This window comes from Caloenas nicobarica, chromosome 29 (genome assembly GCF_036013445.1).
Source record: "Caloenas nicobarica isolate bCalNic1 chromosome 29, bCalNic1.hap1, whole genome shotgun sequence".
NCBI classification, from domain to species: domain Eukaryota; kingdom Metazoa; phylum Chordata; class Aves; order Columbiformes; family Columbidae; genus Caloenas; species Caloenas nicobarica.
This window is the reverse complement of record NC_088273.1, coordinates 2,148,365-2,168,515: the sequence shown is the minus strand read 5'-3', so window position 1 is coordinate 2,168,515 and position 20,151 is coordinate 2,148,365. Positions and strand designations below refer to the sequence as shown.

Genomic DNA, 20,151 nt, shown 5'->3' with positions numbered 1-20,151 from the left:
CAAACAGCAATAAACTCTCATCCTCTGCAGAGCAGTTATAGTGTAACTCGTAGGCTCACCATTCTTGTTTTGTTGTTGTTGTTTTGCTGGTATTTTGTGATAATGTTGTCATCCATTTCCTAATTCATTGTCTGCCTTTTTTTCTGACCAAGTATTTATGGAAATGAGGACCCTTTTCCTCTCCTTAAAAAAAAATTAAAATAAATGGGCCCTGCAGTATTTTGCTTTGTTTTTCTCCTCTGCTTTTCTTTTAAGGCCTTTTTGGAGCTGCAGGGACAGTTTCTGTCTGTATCAGTGGAGAGGAACAGAGTCCAGCATGGTGACACTTACAGGGAGCAGCAGCCCTTGGTCTTCCAGAGCTGTTCTCGTTCCACTCCCACACTCTCCTTCTCATCCCTTGTGTTGGTGCAAGGCCTGAGTGCTCTGGCAGCTTGGTCACCGTCCTGCTGTGTGTCAGTCCTGTGAGCGCAGGCAGGGACAGGCAATGGGCACTGCTGTGACAGAGCTGGCCTCAGAACAGCCTTTCCAGAAAGAACGGTCGTCTCCTCAGGGCAGTGCATGATGGTTTATATCTTCTTGCAAAGTTTCTCTGAAGCATATGCCTACAAAAGTGGCCCACAGATGAAACACCATTGTGCAGCTGCACAGTGTGTGTGTGCAGGGCTGGGCACACAGCAGTGTCCTCTCACAGCCAGGCCTCCTGCCAGAGACCTGCAGGACCAGCAGAGCAGGGGCTGGGCTGTGCCCCTGTGCACTGGACACCCCTTGGGAAGGAGCCTCAGGACAATCACCATGGGCTGGCCCCTCACAACCACCATTTCCTGCACTGGCCTCTCACCCACAGAGGATGTTCTTCCCTCCATGGATGGACACTGAATGAGTAGTTCAGCAGTCCATGTTTGCTTTGTACAGGTGAGATGTGAGCATGCACATTATGTACATGAGGTGACATAAATGCGAGTGAGCATAAACACCATCAACTATTCCTTGGGGTTCCATGAAGGCCTGTGGCACAGAAAAGGTCTTGAGGTCACTTCCTGTTGGGAGGAACAACCCATGGGAAGTCACCTGAATGCAGCACTGGGATGTGCTTTCTTGAACTGAGATCCCCATGTCCATTCCTCATGACATCTCAGATGAGTGCAGAGCAGGGTGACACACTGCAGAGATGAGGTGTCTCCTATCCTTTGGGAGTGGCAACAGGAGGCCAGAGGGACACTGTGACTTCTGCCTCTGCGTGTAAAAAGGACAGACTCTGTCTCTGAACATCCCTGGGTGCAGAGGGAGTCCATGAGGCCAGCTCAGATGTGGACACTTGACAGAACCCTGACATTTCTGTGTGTGAGTCCAGGAACAAACCCTAGTGGCCCAGTGAGATTCATCTCAGCTGCCTTGGACAGGCTCATTGCAAGTGCTCCTGTCTGCTCCATCACCCTTGCCCATGATTCTGGATTGTGCTCTCAAAAGCACCAGGGCAACCAGAGAGGTTCCGGGGTCCTTGGAAAACAGAGACATCAAAGCCATCTTCAAGAATGGCAGGAACAAGAATTGGGAGAAGTGCAGGTTGGTCAGCCTGCCTCTGTCCCTGGGAAGGGGATTGGACACGTCCTCCTGCAGCCATTTCCCAGCACTTGAAGGACAAGAAAGGGATTGCTGAAACAAAATGCGCAGGGGAAAGGAGAGTATATCGTGTACACGGAGTTATGCAAGGCCTCAGACATGGCGTCATTATAGCCAGATTGGTGCTGTCTGGGCTGAAGAACTGGATGCTGGGTGGGAACTTGGCTGAATGATCAGGCACAAATGTCATAAAAGGTACAAATATTTGTGTGCAACCAGTTACTGGTGACATCCCTCAGTGCCCAGCATTGGGCAAACACTGTTGAATGTCTATTCTCCCCCTGTATGACGTGACCACTGCACTTGCAGCTCTTTTGAGGATAATGCAAAGCTGGGCAGATGTGGCAATGTACCTGACCGAACAAGGACATTACAACAGCCTCATGGGCTATCCATCGAGCCTTGCTGATTAGGTCCTGGTCTAAGGACACGATGTAAACAGTGAAAGTTGCTTGAGCAAGCATAAAAGCAAGAACTGGCAAGAAGCAGTTAACTTCAAGAATGTAAACAGATACCATAGATGGGGACGCGTGATGTAGTAGCAAGAGCCAATCAGCAATGTAGCTATGCGCCTGAACAGCTCATGGACAAGCTGTTTATCCAATCAAATAACAGCATGTCGCGTGTACAGAAATAAGACAGGTATAAATATAACTCTGTTAGAGCAGTAAAGTGTCTTCAACTGTGATCATATTGATCTGTCGTTGAGTCCGTTATTCTGCTCCCACAAGTCTCCACCTTTCAAGCTGAACTATGTGGCAGGGTTTCTCTGTGCTGTAGAAAGGAGGACCCTGAAAACTACTGACCTGTGAGCCTCTTACCTGTGCCTGGGAAGAACATGGAACAGATCCTCCTAGAAGCTGTGCTAAGGAACAAAGAATGGTGACTCAACCACTTCCCTGGGCACCCTGTTCCACTGCTTCACAACCTTTTCCATGAAGAAATGTTTCCTAATATCAATTCTGAGCCTTCTTTGGCACAAGCTGAGGCCATTTCCTCTCATCCTATCGCTTGCTACTCAGCAGAAGACCAACAACCTCCATGCAGCAACCTCTTCTCAGAAAGTTGTAGTGAGCAAAAAAGTCTCCCCTCAGCCTCCTGTTCTCCAGGCAAAACACCCCTGGGTCCTTCAGCTGGTCCTCAGAAGACTTGTGCTCCAGGCTCTCAACAACTTGGTCGCTCTCCTCTGCACTCACTCCAGCACCTCAGGGTCTTTCCTATCGTGAGGGACCCAATATTGAACTGGGGATTCGAGATGTGGCCTCACCAGCGCTGAGTACAAGGGGATGATCACTGCCCTGGTTCTGCCCACTACACTATTCTTGATGCACGGCAGGAGGCCATTGGCCTTTTTGGCCACCTGGGCACACACTGGCTTATAGTCAGTCATTGTTGATCAACACGCCCAGGTCTTTTTCCGCCAGGCAGCTTTCCAGCCACTCTTCCTCAAGCCTGTAGTGTTACTGGGGGTGGTTACAACCCAAGTGCAGGTCCTGGCACTTGGCCTTGTTAAACCTCAGAAAACTGGCCTCAGCCTAATGAACCAGCAGCTCCATATCCGTATGTAGAGCCTTCCTACTCTCCAGCAGTTCCACACTCCCACCCAATTTGGTGTCATCTGCAAACTTACTGAGGGTGCACTTGAACCCCTCATCCAGATCATTGATAAAGAGATTAAACAGAACTGATGCTAATACTGACTCCTGGGGAATACCACTCGTGATCGGCCACCAACTGGATTTGGCTCCATTCACCACAACTCTTCGGGCCTGGCCCAAAGTTCTTTATGCATCGCAGATACACCCATCCAGGCCATGAGCTGCAGCTTCTCCAGGAGAATGCTGTGGGATACGGTGTAAAGGGATTTACTCAAGTCTAAGTACACAACATCCACAGCCTGTGTGGCGGATTTACTCCCCCACGACAGACTTTCCCTCATCTGCTAAGCCGGTCACCTTGTCATAGAAGGAGATCAGGTTGGTCAAGCAGGACCTGCCTTTCATAAAGCCATGCTGATTGATCCCGATTGCTCATCTCCTATGTTTGACCTCACAGTCCTTTTCCCAGCCATGTTCCTGCTGTTGGCCTATCCCCTGCAGAGGCACAAGTGACCTCACAGTCCCCTCCACAGCCATTGGCTTCCTACTGGACTATGAGTTCCTGAGACACAGCTGAGCACATGGCATTGTACCCAGCCATCACCCTCCTTGTGGTCCAGTGTGTGAGCAGGTAAAACTAAGCTGCTTTCATCAAATTCATCTAATAGATTTCCTATCAAGGGTTAGAGTGGAGAAACATTCCTCAGAGGAGCTGCTCTATTTACCCGGGTACACGTTATATCTCTGCTTCTGCCTCTTTTTTTTTTCTTCTTCCTCTGTCTATTCCGTCTTGAAAGACCTCTCCAAGGCAAAGATTCATGGAGTTATACAATAACGCAGATTGGAATTGACCCCTGAACACTATCTCTATCCCAATGATATATATGGCACCCCAAGGAATGGCTGATTGCATTTGTGCTCTCTTGGGTTCATCTCACCACATGCACACAATGGACATGCACATAAAATATATGTTTACAACTCATCTGTACAATGAAAATATGGAATTTTGACCTAGTATTTCATAGAATCATAGAATGTCGTGAGTTGGAAGGGACCCACAAGTATCATTGTATCAAACTCCTGTCCCTGCACAGGACAACCCCAAAGTTCACACCATGTATCTGAGGATGTTGTCCAGTCTCTTCTTCAACACTGTCAGGCTTGGGGCTGTGACACCTCCCTGGGGAGCCTGTTCCAGTGTCCAGCACCGTCTATGTGAAGAACCTTCTGCTCAAGTCCAACCTAAACTTTCCCTGGCACATCTATCTTCCATTCCCTTGGGTTCTCTCATTGGTCACTAAAGAGAAGACATCAGTACCTTCCCTTCTCCCCTTGTGAGGAAGCTGTAGCCACCATGAGGTCTCCTTTTAGTCCTTTCTTCAGCTCTGATGCTGAGAAACCCCTTGGCTTGCTTTCTGAAGCAGAAAGGAGAAGCCATGACCTCCAGGCAATGGGAAGGGGGATCCTGTCCCTCACACACGGCTCAGGGCTCTTCCTGGGACCGTGGGATGTGGGTGTGCAAGGCTGAGGGAAGGACAGCACTGGTACAACAACTTGCAGCTTCCCCATGGGGCTGCAAGGAGGGAACGAGGCCCCAGTGCCATGAGGACAACTTGTCTTCTCCTAGGCCTCAGTGGCACAGACAGCTGCCATGGCCAAGGGGACAGAGACCTGGGTTCTGTTGGTCCCTTCCAGCCTTGCCAGCTCCCTTTGCCATCTCCATCACAGGCTGTTCTACACTGTCCTATCCCTGCCCCTCTTCCCCTGCAGGCTGCAGACACCCATCTCACTTCCCCACCTGCTCTCACCCCAGCATTTCTGTCCCTTCACTGATGTGTCTGCACCCTCACTGGCTGTTCTTTGGAACACAAAGCCATGGGCTGATCCAGCTCCCTCTGCGTGACCTCTTGCACCACAGCCCTGCCCTTCCAGTCACATTTCTTCCTCCTGATATCCAGTCCTCACCTCCCAAGTTGCACTTTCTGATTCTTCCCTGCTTCTTCCCACTTCCAAGGAGAGCACGACCATCTAAGAAACTGCCCTTCATGCAGGGAACCCAACCTGTTAGGCTTCTTGTGGTCTTTTACCTGACCAGAGAGAAGTAATTTCACCACGATCTTCTAAATCCCGTGACTGCTGTTGGCCTTTCAGCTTCTCTGACAGACACGACCATGTTCCTGCTGCTGTCCTGTCATGTTCTCAGGTGGGATGGATGTGACAACCCGTCTCCAAGGCCTCTTCCTGGGTAGGGCCTGTGGCTACCTTGGCAGAGGTTCTTTCCCAGCCATGTCCCTGCTGCTGGCCTGTCACCTCTAGAGACAGAACTGATCTCACTGTCCCCTTCACAGCCACACGCTTCTGACTGGATTATGAGTTTCTGAGACACAACTGACCTCATAATACCAGCACCCATCCATCCCCCTCTTTAGCCGCCAGGACCTGACCAAGACTGAAGCATGTTCTACACCATCTTACACCTGCCCCTCTTTCCCTGCCGGCTCTAGACACCCATCTGGCTTCCTCACCTTGTTCAAATCCATCAAATATATTTCCTACTAACAATGTGCATGAAAAGCGCTCTTCTCTGGAACTGCTGTATTTCTGTTAACACCTTCTTTATCTCCTCTTTTGACTTCCTTTTTTTTTTACTATTCTTCTACCTATTCTCTCTCCAGAAACCTCTCCAAGGCAAAAAATCTTTCAAATCAGAGAATAACTCAGGTTTGAAGAGCGCCCTTGTCTCATTCATCTTGTCTCACCCTCCTGCTCATGGCAGGGTCAACCAGGTGAGGTTGCTCAAGGCCTCCACCCAGCTTTGCATCATCCTCAAAGGTGCTGAAAGTGCACTCTGTTACATCTTAGAGGGGGAGAATAAAGATGGTCAATAGTGTTGGCCCAAGTGCCAGTCAGTGAGAGATGACACTAGTAACTGGTTGCATAGAGGACTTTGTACCACTCATGATATTTGGGCTTAATGGTTCAGCCAGCTTCCCTCCCAGGATCCACTTCTTGAGCCCCATCAGCACCACTCTGCCCAGAAGGACACCATGGCTGAGGCCTTGCAAGCACCCTGTACACAACATGCCTTTCTTTCCCCTGTCCATTTGGGTTCCGCAATCCCTTCCTTCGCCTTCACATTCCAGGAAATGGGTGTAGGAGGACATGTCCCATCCCTTTCCCAGGGAGGGAGGTAGGGTGACCAGCCTGTAACTCTCCCAGTTCCTATTTCTGCTCTTCTTGAAGATGGGTTTGAGGTCTGCGTTTTTTAAGGACCCCAGAACCATTCTGGTTTCTATGGCAATTTTGAGAGCACAATCCGGAATCATGGGAAGGGTGACGTAGCAGAAAGGAGCACTTGCAATGAGTCTGTCCAAGGCAGCTGAGATGAATCTCACTGGTCAAATGGGGTTTGTTCCTCTAGTCAAACACAGAAATGTCCGGGTTCTGTCACGTGTCAACATCTGAGCTGGCCTCATGGACTCCTTATGCACCCAGGGATGCTCAGAGACAGAGTCTGTCCCTTTTACACAAAGAGGCAGGTGTCACAGAGTCCCTCTCAACCTCCTGTTGCCACTCCCAAAGGGCAGGAGACACCTGAGCCCTGTGGTGTGTCACCCTGCTCTGCACTCATCTGACTTGTGCCGTGGCAGGAAGAATGGACACAAGGAGCTCGCCTGAAGGAAGCACATCCCAGTGCTGCATTCAGGCAGTTAACAATGGGATGTTACTTCCAACACCAAGTGACCTCAAGATCTTGTCTGTCCCACAGGCCTTCATGGAACCCTAAGGAATAGTTGATGGTGTTTGTGATCACTCGGGTTCATGTCACCTCAAGTACATGATGTGCATGCTCACAATTCATCTGTACAAAGCAAGCACGAACTGCTGAACTACTCATTCGGTGTCCCTCCATGGAGGGAAGAACAACCTCTGTGGGTGAGAGGCCAGTGCAGGAAATGGTGGTTGTGAGGGGCCAGCCCATGGTGATTGTCCTGAGGCTCCTTCCCAAGGGGTGTCCAGTGCACAGGGGCACAGCCCAGCCCCTGCTCTGCTGGTCCTGCAGGTCTCTGGCAGGAGGCCTGGCTGTGAGAGGACACTGCTGTGTGCCCAGCCCTGCACACACACACTGTGCAGCTGCACAATGGTGTTTCATCTGTGGGCCACATTCTTGTACATGTTCTTGACAGAAACTTTGCAAGAAGACCTAAGCCTCCAGGCACTGCCCTAAAAAGATCACTTTTCTTCATAGAAGCACTGTTACGGAGGCCAGCTCTGTCACAGCAGTGCCCATTGCCTGTCCCTGCCTGCGCTCACAGGACTGACACACAGCAGGACGGTGACCAAGCTGCCAGAGCACTCAGGCCTTGCACCAACACAAGGGATGAGAAGGAGAGTGTGGGAGTGGAACGAGAACAGCTCTGGAAGACCAAGGGCTGCTGCTCCCTGGCAGCGCTGCCAGGCTGGGACTCTGTTCCTCTCCACTAATGCAGACAGAAACTGTCCCTCCAGCTCCAAAAAGGCCTTAAAAGGAGATCTCAGGGGGAAAACAAAACAAAACAAAACAGTGCAGGGCCCTTTATTCTTGTTTTAAACAGAGAGAAAATGGCTCCTCATTTCCACAGACAGTCAGAAAAAAGAGGCAGACAGTGAATAAGGGATGAGAACATTATCACAAAACACCACCACCACAACAGCAACAAAATAAGAATGGCTGAGCCTGCAATGAGTTACACTATAACTTCTATGCAGACAATGACAATTTGTTGTTGTTTGTTATTGAAAACGTCCAGTTATCAGTTTCCACACTGAATCCTGGAGCTCCTGGTTCCTCATGCTGTAAATGAGGGGATTCACTGCTGGAGGCACCAGTGAGTAGACAACCGCCATCACCAGGTCGAGCCATAGGGAAGAGATGGAGGGGTGTTTCAGGTAGGCGAATATGCCAGTGATGACAAACAGAGAGACCACAGCCAGGTGAGGCAGGCAGGTGGAAAAGGCTTTGTGCCGACCCTGCTCAGAGGGAATCCTCAACACAGCTCTGAAGATCTGCACATAGGACACCACAATGAAAACAAAACATCCCTCAAAAAAAAAAGCACTAAACATGAGAAGCCCAGCTTCCCTGTGGTGGGCATCTGAGCAGGAGAGCTTGAGGATCTGTGGGATTTCACAGAAGAACTGGTCCACAGCATTGCCCTTGCACAGTGGCAGTGAAAACGTATTGGCCGTGTGCAGCAGAGCATAGAGAAACCCAGTGGCCCAGGCAGCTGCTGCCATGTGGACACAAGCTCTGCTGCCCAGCAGGGTCCCGTAGTGCAGGGGTTTGCAGATGGCAACGTAGCGGTCATAGGACATGATGGTGAGCAGAGAATACTCTGCTGAAATGAAAAAGAGAAACATAAAGACTTGTGCAGCACATCCCAAAAAGGAGATGGCCCTGGTGTTCCAGAGGGAGTTGGCCATGGATTTGGGGAGAGTGGTGGAGATGCAGCCCAGGTTGAGGAGGGAGAGGTTGAGGAGGAAGAAGTACATGGGGGTGTGGAGGTGCTGGTCACAGGCTATGGTGGTGATGATGAGGCCGTTGCCCAGGAGGGCAGCCAGGTAGATGCCCAGGAAGAGCCAGAAGTGCAAGAGCTGCAGCTCCCGTGTGTCTGTGAAGGGCAGGAGGAGGAACTGGGTGATGGAGCTGCTGTTGGACATTCGCTGCTTTTGGGCATATGCGCTCTGTTCAAAAAAAGAAAAAGCAACATGAAATTAGGACAGAGTCCTCTGAGCTAAGCCACACGATTTTTCATAGGCATCACCCCAATTTAAATGCATTTCCTTTCTCTGATGTGTTATGGCTGAGCGTGCGGTGAGGAGCAGGACCTTTGCCCGTGTGCTGCCAAGCAGCCAGCTTTGCTCTGCTGCAGTGGGGACATGGGGGGAGCTGGTTTGTGACACCTCTGATGTTCTCAAAGAATGGCAGATACAATCTACCTTCAGTCAAAAACCTCAATATCTGTGCTCATGACTCTCAAAGTCTTGGGCTGCAGAGGAGACAATTAGCATGTTTTTATAAATATTTGATCTGTGTTTTTTAATTTTCCACCACCACATCAGGTGAGTGGGGTTTTTTAGGGGTAGAAAGCCTCATTTCTGTGATTGAAAATGTGAAGAGTCTTGAGGCGGGACAGGCAAAAAGGCTCAGCTTTCTCTGGCTCTGTGCAGTCAGACAGCAGATCTGTCCATCAGGATTTTACTCATCTGTCCAGCTTTAATGGAAATGTGCAGTATCTGCACTCATGATTCTGTAGAGAGTGGGCTGCAGAATAGAGACATAGCATGTCTTTATAAATATTTCATCTGTATACTTTATTTTCCGCCACCATATCTGGTAAGGGGGAGAAATCCTAATTTTTATGAGGGAAAATGTGAAAAGTCTTGAGAGAGGGCAGGCAAAATGGCTCAGTTTTCTGTGGCTCAATGCTTAGTCCGGAGAGCAGCAGTGTGGATCCGTCTTTCACTCATCTGTCCTGTGCTTTTGCCTGTGCTACCTTGAAAATGACATCAGACACAAATTAATCTAATTAATACAAAAACCTGAACTCATACTGCAGCAGGAGAGCCCTGTCTGAAAGGGCAGATCTGCAAACTCTTCTCTATCCCAGCCCAGAGATGGAGATGTGATGGAGAGAGCAGGACACGACCCCTCACCCAGAGAAGCAAAGGACTCTGGCAGGAGAGTGCGGACCCCAAGAAAAGGCTCAGAACTCCTGGCATCCTACAGCAGAGCTGGGCCTTTCTGGGGGCAGCTGGTGAGCCCAGCAGGACAGGCAGAGCAGAGTCAGGGCTCCTGGAGATGGGATGTGCTACAGGGACAGTCCGATCATTGCCCAGCAGACAACCCCCAGCAGCCACCTGCAGAGCAGGAGCAAAAGAGCTCCTGACCAGCCCCTGCTCTGCTGCCTGGAGCTGTCCCTGCCTGCAGCTGTGTCTCTGTGCCCAGGTCTCCTCCTGTCAGTGTCACAGACCCCATCCCAGCCGCTGTGTGCTCAGCTCTGCCCTGCAGACCCCTCCCAGCAGCCGGGCACTGCCCAGGGGCAGCTCTGTGTGGGCCGGCTCTGATGGGAACATCAGACCAACAATAATGAGCATGGAAAAGTCATCCTGATGCCATCTGTATGCCAGGGTGTGTTGATTTCTGATACTCACAGGTTTATTCACCTCTCAGAGCAAGATTTCTGGAATTTCTGTGCCTCCTCCTGAACTGAGATATTAATTTCTGTTTCCCATTGGCCACATAGACAACTCAGAGTATAAGACTGATAGAATAAGATCCTTCCATTTCACAGAGCCCCTGTCTTGCTGTGCTTTTTCAAAAGCCTCCTGGGCATCTCCTAAAGTGATCTGGAGCTGTAAGCAGCCCTGACACATGCAGCACCCCCTCCATAGCAGGACCATGTCCAGCCCGAATTTGCTCCTTCCCCCCACAGCTTCTCCCCACAACACCGTGGGGATCTCCCCGGGCAGGCTGAGCGCTGACCCTGGCAGGCGGCAGAGTCCCTGCCCCGGCACAGCCCTGGGGTGCAGGGACCCTGCTCTGCAGGACAGCCCTGGGCACCCCTGGGTGCTCACCCACCTTCACAACTGTTCAATATTGCTTGACAAGATCCCCCTCTTTACAGATCCCACGAGCTGTGGCTGTGCCAGGTTTAGGAGACGCCTCCAGGAGCTACAGCTGCATTGCAGCACCCAGAGACTTACCGTGTCAAGGGCTGCAAAGATTTCTCCACCAGTGAGCTTTCAGTCATCCTCCCCATCCTGACCACCTTTAATCTCTCTCTGCCTTGCTCGTCTCCCTGAGATCCCCAGGCAGAGCCCTCAGCCCTGCTGCACTTTGCAGAGGAGCTGCTCCTGGGCAGAGCTGTCTCTCTGCAGCGCTGCCGCTTGCTGTGAGCTCCCTCTGTCCCAGGAGCCCAGCCCAGCTCAGCAGCACAGGAGCAGCCCCAGGCACTTTAATGACCCCTCTGGTGGCTTTGGTGCTGAGTCCATGAACATCACAGCCTGATAGGAAGTTGAAGATACCTCTCAAGAAGTCAAACTCAGATGCAAAGTCTAAATTTTCTTGCATTGTTAATGGGTCTCAATGAGGGACACAACTGAGAAACCATCCCCAGGGACAGTTAGAGCAGAAAACTGGAGTCAATGATGAAAGGTCAGGAAAAGCAAAGTAAAGGTCTCTCTGATGCTGAGTAAACTGGATGTATTTCATTAACCAAAGGGCCAAGCCCTGACCCCCAGACCCTGGGAAATCAGATCACATCCCTCCCACGTTGCCCAGGGCCCTTCCTGGGACACTGTGATGTGGGGCTGTGCAAGGCCAAGGGCAGGACTATGGTCCCACACCTCCCAGGTTCCTGGCTGGGGACAAGGAGGCCATGAGGCCCCTGTGCTGTAAGGACAAGGTGTCTCCTCACAGGCATCAGAGGTGGAGACAACAGCCATCGCTAAGGGGAGAAGGAGCTCATGTCTGTTGGGGGCTTTCAGCCTTTTTACATCCCTTGACCATCTCCACAACAGCCTGTCCTATGCTGTGGCATCACCTGCACCTCTTTCCCTGCAGGCTGGACACATCCCCCCTGCTACCCCACCATGCTCTTGTCTGAGCATCTTCCTTCCTTTGCTGATATCTCTCCATCCTCCCCAGCTGTTCCTTGAAGCACAAAGCCTTGGGCTGATGCAGACTCCCTCTGGGTGACCTGCTCCACCACAGCACTGCCCTTCCAGTCACATTCCTTTCTGCTCATGTGCAGCCTGGACCTCCCCAGCTGCACTTTGTGCCTTGATTTCATCCCTATTCTGTTTCCCACTATGAAGAAAACCTCCACTGTCTCTGAAAACACCCTTCAAGCACTCTCAGGCTTCTCGCCTGTTACTGCAGTGTCCCCAGCACTGCTTACTTCTCCTTGTTCAATTTCAGAACTTTCTGATGGGCGAATCCCAGATTTTCTCTAAGGTCTGGACTCTCCCTGGATGGAAGCTCCATTTGCTAAGCTGTTAATGTTTGCATGTGGATGGTTTATCCTGACGAGTGTGTCTCTCCTAAGACGACAGCATGAGGAGTTACAGGACACAGAGAGTGGAATTTTGCCTTCATGTGGGAGAGCATTTGGAATGCATGGAGACAGTGTCAGCTGAACGTTGAGGAGTCAGCATGAGAGGGCAGAACAACATGGGCAATGTTGTGGTGACTGGACATCAGCTACAGGCTCCCTGATCAGGAAGAGGAATTAGATGAGGCCTCCTTCAGATAAATGAAAGAAGCCTCATGTTTCCAGGCCTCAGGTTTCCTTGTTGCAGACCTAAGATATCCCAATATCTGCAAGGTACCAGGCGTCCAGGAGGGTTTTGGAGCTCATTGACAACATCTTCCTGACACGGGTGACTGAGGGGTCAGTGAGGTGAGGTGCCCTGTGGGACTTCACACCTACAAACCAGAAAGAGTTGGTCAGAGATGTAACACTCAGGGATGAGAAAGTAGAGCTGAGGATCCTGGAAGATGATAACAAGGCAAAGAGCAGGATTTCAGGAGAGCAAGCTTTGGCCTGCTGAGGGACCTACTTGGGTCCTGTGGGATATGACCTTGGTGTCTGCAGTGTTTTTTCTCTCACATTTCCTCCCTTCTCTCTCCCACCTGCTGTTGTGTAGCATTATTTACCCTTTCTCAAATACAATATCACAGAGGTTCTATCAACATCACTGAGTGGCTCAGGTTTGTCAAGGAGTGGGTCCATCTTGGAACCAGCTGAAATGCGCTCTGGCTGACGTCGGTCAAACTTCTGTTGTCTTCTCAGAGAGGTGACAACTGTAGCACACCCACCCTCACCCCCAGTTCCAAGACTTTGCCATGTAAACCAAATACGGGGTGACAATGCCTTAGGTGTTACAAACTACTTGATCATGGAGAAGAAATGAAAAAGGTCTTCTGTCAGCAACCTGAGGAAGTCTCCAGTCAATGAGCAGGTTCCTATGGGGAGCTGTAGTTGCCCTAACAGTCACTGGCCGGGCAAATCTGCAGGTGCCAACAGTCCAGAGGATCTTGGGACAACTGCTTAACACGGCTGCCTGATGGGCCAGCATGGTGATTTAGGCACCACTTTTCTGACATATTCAGTCTTTATCAGGAGATGCTCCACATCAATATGAACTGGAGGCTGCTGATACCACCTGTTCTGGAAAGGGAGGGAAGGGTGAGCAGGGAAGGAAACAGAAGAAATTTGGCTTTATTGCTATTTATTATGGAAATGCTCTCCGTTTGGCTATTCCCGAAATCTCCTGATCATCCACACCAGATGAAGTCTTTAGGAAAATGCTGCACAAAGCCTTCGCTTGAAAGAGCATTTTAGATGTTAATGAGCCCTCTGCTGCCATGATCCTGAACTGCAGCTACTGAAAGAATGAACAAACCTCTGATGAAGTGAAAGGCAGAAGCAAAACCCAAGTTTCTGAGGGTGTTTGCGACCTCACGAAGGGCCATCACTGACACGGCTGTGAAGGAAACAACCAGTTGAGGTCCGTGTCCCTGGAGGCTGGTGAAGGAAAGACTTGGAGACACCGGTTACAGGTGGTGAAGGCAATGTGGAGGTGGCTCTGGTGCCATGTCAGCCCTTGATGTTTGTTTTTTTATCATCAGAATGGCTGAGCCCTGACCCCTGGGGCTTGGTAAATTTTTCTCAAATGTTTTTCAAGGCTTTTCCTTTGGACAGTGTGAGTGCTTTGTGTTTTGGGCGTGGGTTTTATGTCAAGTGCTGTTGCTTTAACTGCAAGGCTCTGGTTTGCTGTGGAGTTGGAAATGCCTGGGAGTTCCTCACAACTCCTCCAGCTTCTTTCATACACTTGGCAATGGTCACCAATCACCTCAGTGTCTCAGTCCCAAACCTGCTTGAGTCCTCTATTTGGATCCATATGCCATCACTCCAGGAAGTTCATGCATCCACCAGGTTCATGGATATTTCCTGAGGTCCGTGCAAGTGTGGGCAGTGTAAGAGAGGAGCAGAGCAGGGTCAGCTCATGGGCCATGGCTGAGCACAGCCACCCCAGCAGCAGCCATTCCCCATCTCCCAGGCACAGCCATGCCCACAAGATGGGAATGTCACTGCCATATACAATTAGCCCAAGAGAGGCCTTTCTTCCTTCCATATTCCCAGGAAAATCTTCCTGCTATTCCTCCTCCACCTGCAGACATCAACTGCTTTCCATTTCTGGGCTCAGACATGGCTGTAAGGGTTCACTAAAGCCATCAGCCATCTCATTGCTTCTCCCTGATGTCTCCTGACCCTCTCCCACACCTACACATGGCCAATCTCTGCTGCTCAGGGCCTCCCGCTCTCCAGAAGAGACCTTGAGCTTCTTGGTTCTTCCTGGTGCTTATTATAAACTTCCTCGCTCTCTCCAGAGTTCATGGTGAACTTTCTTGTCCTAACAGCCCCTTTATGACCATGGCTTAGTAAACGGCTGTCTTTTATGATCATTTGTGCAGAAAGGGTACTCACAGAAAAGCACCCAATACGTCAAAACTGATGCTGAGTGAAATGCCGTGAAGACCTGATGAGTTACCCCTGTGGCTGTGTCTCTCCTGGATGGAGTATGTCCCAAGAAGGGGATCCAGCTTCTGCCACTCTCTGCAGCGGCACATGAGCAGTGTCCGTGCACCTGGGGACACAAAGGGTGACTTTTGCCAGACCACCATTCATCTGAACCACTTAGATGTGTACTTGTGGATGAGGTATGAAGCCTTATAGTGCAAATACGTATTGAATTGCCATTGCCAGAGGGGCTACCACAGACGCAGAGTACTTTTTAACAGATATTTAAATATAAGCATGTTAAACTTTTTTGTCTTTAAAAACTGACATGCCTAGACAAATTACACAAACACTTGAAGGATTATTCACGCCTTTTAACATGATTATCCACAGAAGGCCCACCAGATTTGCATCTCAAGAAATTGGATGGGAGAGTTGACGGGAAGGATGGTTTGGGCTCTGTCCTGGGATCTAGGAAACTGAAACGTGCTCCCATCTCCCCAACACCCTGCCCTCCTCACTGAGGGGTTCTGAGACATTCTGCCAATGAGGTCTGAACTCACAGGCATGACAAGTATCTTATGTCTAACTGCACTTAATGGTGTCCTGCCAGCTCAGGAATTTATCTTCCATCCCTGGCAGTATTTAAAAGATGTAGAGATTTGGCACTTAGGGATATGGTTTAGTGGTGGCCTTGGCAGTGTTTGATTTAGGGTTGGACTCCATGTTCTTAAGGGTCTTTTCCAGCCTAAATGATTCTATGATCCTATGATTCTATGATTCTATGATTTGGGTTGAAACCATTTCAATTCCCATCACCTCCAGCTTCCCTCAGAGGCTGCTGTTGTGTGGCACAACTGTCCTGGCTCTCCAGGCAGGTTGGGCACTGGTTCGGTGCCTGCGTTGGAAGTTTTCCCCTTCCTGGGGTAAAAGACTCTTGATGGTGACTTTGATGTCTGGCTGATGTGCAGACTCCGTACATGGATGCTGACACCTCTTGAGCAACCTGCTCTAAAAGGATTAACGAGTTGGGCATGAGGAGAGCAAAAAAAAGGAGACCCTGGGTTGGAGCAAATGAAAAGGGATGCAAAAGTTGTGGTCCGGCATGCTTCGGGTACTTGTAAAGCAGCCCTGCACCTCATGTGAATTATTTCTGTGGTCAGGGAGAACTTGAGAGCTCTCCCTAAATTGAAAATACAAAGGGGAAGGAAGGACAGCATCATCCAGGCTCAAAGGGAGCTTGGGAGGTGTCTTGACCAACCTCCTGCGCAAAGGAGGGTCAGACCAGATTACTCAGGGCTTTATCCAAACACATCTTGGATACTTTCTGGGACAGAGTGAGTGCACATGCCTGCGAAACAGCTTCCAGTGCTTGACTGTCCTCATGACTGCAAAGTTTCTCCCTTCCTATAGCACCTTTCCAAGTCAACCATCCAGATTGCTTTTTACCCATCGACTTACACACTGACACAGACCATAATATCCTAACTTGGACACTCTAATATTGCAGGGGATGATGATGAATGTCTTCCTGACTTCCAGGTAACAGACCGTCAATGTTCTCCCTGCAACCAACAATCCTGTCCATTCCTCACAGAAAGCAAAGAGGGCGGACAGGCACAATGGACCCTGGGTAAACCCCATCACCTTCTCTTTCAGACACCCAGAAATGGGGTCCCAGTGGACATGCTCTGGTGCACAGCCTTGAGTTCCCCTGCCTACTCATTGGCCATTTTTGAAAAGTGCACACACTGCGTGAGAGGTGCCAGTGGTCAGGGAGTCCCCCTAGTTTCCATGAGCTTTCAGAGATGGTGGAGAGTGGCCTCCCTGTGACATGGTCCTGCTGTCTCAGCTCCTGGGATGCTGCCCCTCCTGTCCCATGGACTGGTCAGGATTGTGTTAGTTCCAGTGACCCCTGACTTGATCCCCACCCACTGCTGGTTGTTTTCCTCCAGATTCCTACCTTGAGGCAGAGTGGCCTGGGAGAACATGCTGGTGAAGATGGAGGACAAGAGGACACAGAGACTCTCACCTCTTTCTCTTACTAAATTCATCAGTGGCCACACAGTGTCTTTGTTTCTCCTTTAACTGTTCCTGAAGTAGGAACAGCTCATTATGTGGCTCTTGAATATCCTTACAGGTCTAGACTGAGTTTTCATCTGGACTGTTGCTGTGCTTGGAGGCTGCTGTCCTTGAAGACCAGATGAACTAACTTCTGCCACCCTGCCTTGGCAGTTTATTCCATCCTTGTCACAGCTCTGTCTGCAACACTGACAGCTCCAGCTCCCCCAGTCAGGTCCCTGGCTGAGGCCATTGCCTCACACCTGGGCTGAACCACCCCAGCTGTGGCACCAGCCCAGCTCTGACCTGCCACAAGGAAACCTGGTACCAAGTGTCCAAGAGCCCATGTCTGCAAAGGCTTTGCTTCAGAACAGAGACATGACATGGCCAGAAGATTGCTGAATGTCTTTCTAATCCAAGGACTACAAACACAAAATAAAATACCGAAACTCATTCAACTGGAGATAGTCTTCTCTCTAGCTTGGAGAGTTTAGATCTTTGCTGTAACCTTCCTGGTGTCCTGTCTAATGATGGGACAAGAGAAGATGATTCTCATGCCCAGATTCTAATATGAAAAATACTACTGCAGGAAGGAACTGTCTCTGTAGAGGTGAGAAAAGAAACAGCACTGATTACTTCACACTGTTTCATGGGACGTTCCCCTGGAGCCCCAGGAATACCAGAAGGGAGCCCAGAGGGGACAGAGAAAGGGACATCATGGGCTGCTCCTGTGCTGCTGAGCTGGGCTGGGCTCCTGGGACAGAAGGAGCTCATGGCAAGCGGCAGCGCTGCAGAGAGACAGCTCTGCCCAGGAGCAGCTCCTCTGCAAAGTGCAGCAGGGCTGAGGGCTCTGCCTGCAGCACCGAGGGGATGGAGCCAGGCAGAGAAAATTTATAGACAGTCTGGGGTGGGAGGACAAAGCTCTCGCTCACTTGGAGAAAAATCTTCACAGCCCTTAGCATGGTAAGTCTCTGGCTTCAGGGCAATGCAGCTGCAGTTCCTGGAAAGATCTCCTAAGCTGGTACGTCTAACAGTTCATGAGACTTTTCAGGAGGAGTCTCTCAGTGTCTCTAATATTAGAGGAGGACGAGCTTCAGAGCTTCCCTGCTGCACCATCAGGGGGACAGGACATGACGGCTGCCTTCTCCCAGGGATGGTTGTAGAGATGTGCATCTGGGTGAGCACCCAGGGGTGCCCAGGGCTGTCCTGCAGAGCAGGGTCCCTGCACCCCAGGGCTGTGCCGGTGCAGGGACTCTGTTGCCTGCCAGGGTCAGCGCTCAGCCTGCCCGGGGAGATCCCCACGGTGCTGTGGGGAGAAGCTGTTGGGGGAAGGAGCAATATCTGATAGGGCAGGGTCCTGCTGTGGAGAGGGTGCTGTGTGGGTCAGGGCTGCTCACAGCTCTAGATCACCCCCAGCATTTTGGCAAGCAGATGCCTCAAGGACAAGATCAATGCAAGGATTACCAGAAAGATGAGGAGCTTTCCTGCACCTGTCTTTTTAGTTTCCTATCCCAAGGGGTGGGGGGGGGGTGCAGGAAAGGATAAAATGAAAATGAGCACTCATGCTTAAAAAAGTCACTGAGATTCCTGAACTGCAGCTTCGAGTGATCAGTACATCTGCCAGAAGCCTCATAACATCCCTTCACCACCCCTCTGCCTCTGGACAGCATCTGCATCACCTTTGCTGGACCCATGCTTAATCTGACCTGTCCTGTTTTCCAACCTGCAAACAGGAAGATGCCCCCACGCAGCGCCCTGCAAACAGGCAGGTTTCTGTATGGCCAGGGTGAGGGCACAGAGGGTGGAATGGGGTCCGTGAGCACTGAAAGGGAAAAGACATCAATAGGGAAACACTTCTCAGCGGGAGAATCTCCAGATGGCAGGGAAATGACCAGAAATGAGGGGAAACTAAACCCAGAATTGTTATGGGAGGGAGAACAGAGAAAACTCAGTATGAGCCCCTGCAGTGCAGATCCCTCCTGTGAGCAGCCCCCTCGCCTCCTCTCCCACCCAGCAAAGCCTCTGCCCTCAGGGCCGGGGGCTCCAAGGCATGAAGCAGCTCCTGTGCAGCCAGAGCTCCAGTTCCCTCTGCAGAGCACAGGGGCTGAGAGCAGCTGCCCGGCAATGCTGGTATGTGGGAGGTGGCTGCACAGCTGGGGAAGGGTGACGCTGTCTGAGTGCCCGGCTGCCTCTGCCCTGGCCTCTCTCACACCCACCCTCACCGCAGTTTCCTTCTTGCTCCACTGCTCTGGGTCACGGTTGTTGTGATCTTGTTCTTGCTGTCAGGCTCTCTGGGGATGGGAGTTTCAGCTGCAGAGTCACAGCCTGATCTTGTGGGTCCTTTCCTGCAGCTGTGTCCATGGGAACACCTGTCCCAGATTTCCTCTGACCTCTAGGGTGTGGGCAATGCAGTCTGTGGGGCTGGGGCATGAGCTGAGTCTCCCTTAATCAAATGCCATCATTAGGACACTTCTTTATGTCCTTGAGGTTTTCATTCCAAGCTGTGAGCTCCCCACCAGGATGCAAACCTGTGCTATAACACCTTAGTGTTATCTTAAGCCCCATGGAGAAACACAGAGATGCTACAACAGCGAAAATGCCGTTGGCTTTGTGAAATGAGCCATGTGTGTCCTGGGCTAAACGTGGGGTGCTGAGACCTTAGGAAAGGATAAGACTTGTCATGGTCGTAGGTGGGTCCCTCTGCTCTCAGCAGGGCCTGGTGGCTTTTCAGGGTAACAAGGCAGTGTGATCAGCCTCCATCTCAGGAAGGTGCCAGCCCAGGGCAGCTGGAGCAAGACAGAGGGACAGAGCAGGTCCCCTTAATCTGCACTGACCCACAGATATGGAGCAGAAATGCTGAGGGTTTCTGAGACAGAAGAACATTCTCCAGGGCAATTGCAGGAAGCTGTAAAAACCCCAAAATCTCTAACTGCCTTGTGTAATCCTGGTTCCTTATCACTGGGAGAGCAGATGCTGACAGGCCCTCCTGCAGCAGGAACGGGTCCATCTGACACAGCTGAACCCCAGGTCTGGGCCCTGCCCCCGTTCCCATGACCCCCCTGCTGCAGAGCAGGGCTGACTCCTGGGCAGCCAGTGGGCACAGGTCCTGCTCCTCACGGCACCTCCAGCCAGCACCACCCAGGGCTCAGCCACAGACCCGAAGGAAGGTCTGGAAAAGGACAAGGGGTGTGGAGCAGGGGGAGGGTGCATAAGCAATGGCTTTGATTTTGCTCAGAGAAGTCTCCCCTAACTTGTCACTGTCTTTTGCTCCTGTGACAGTGCCCCATGCTCATCAGCAACAA

The 20,151-nt window shown here is 50.9% G+C and overlaps 1 pseudogene; it reads right to left on the bottom strand.

Moving 5' to 3' along the window:
* Nucleotides 1–7,962: 7,962 nt before the first annotated feature.
* LOC135999696 (olfactory receptor 14A16-like) lies at nucleotides 7,963–8,921 on the bottom strand (annotated as a pseudogene).
* Between the last annotated feature and the right edge of the window lie 11,230 nt (nucleotides 8,922–20,151).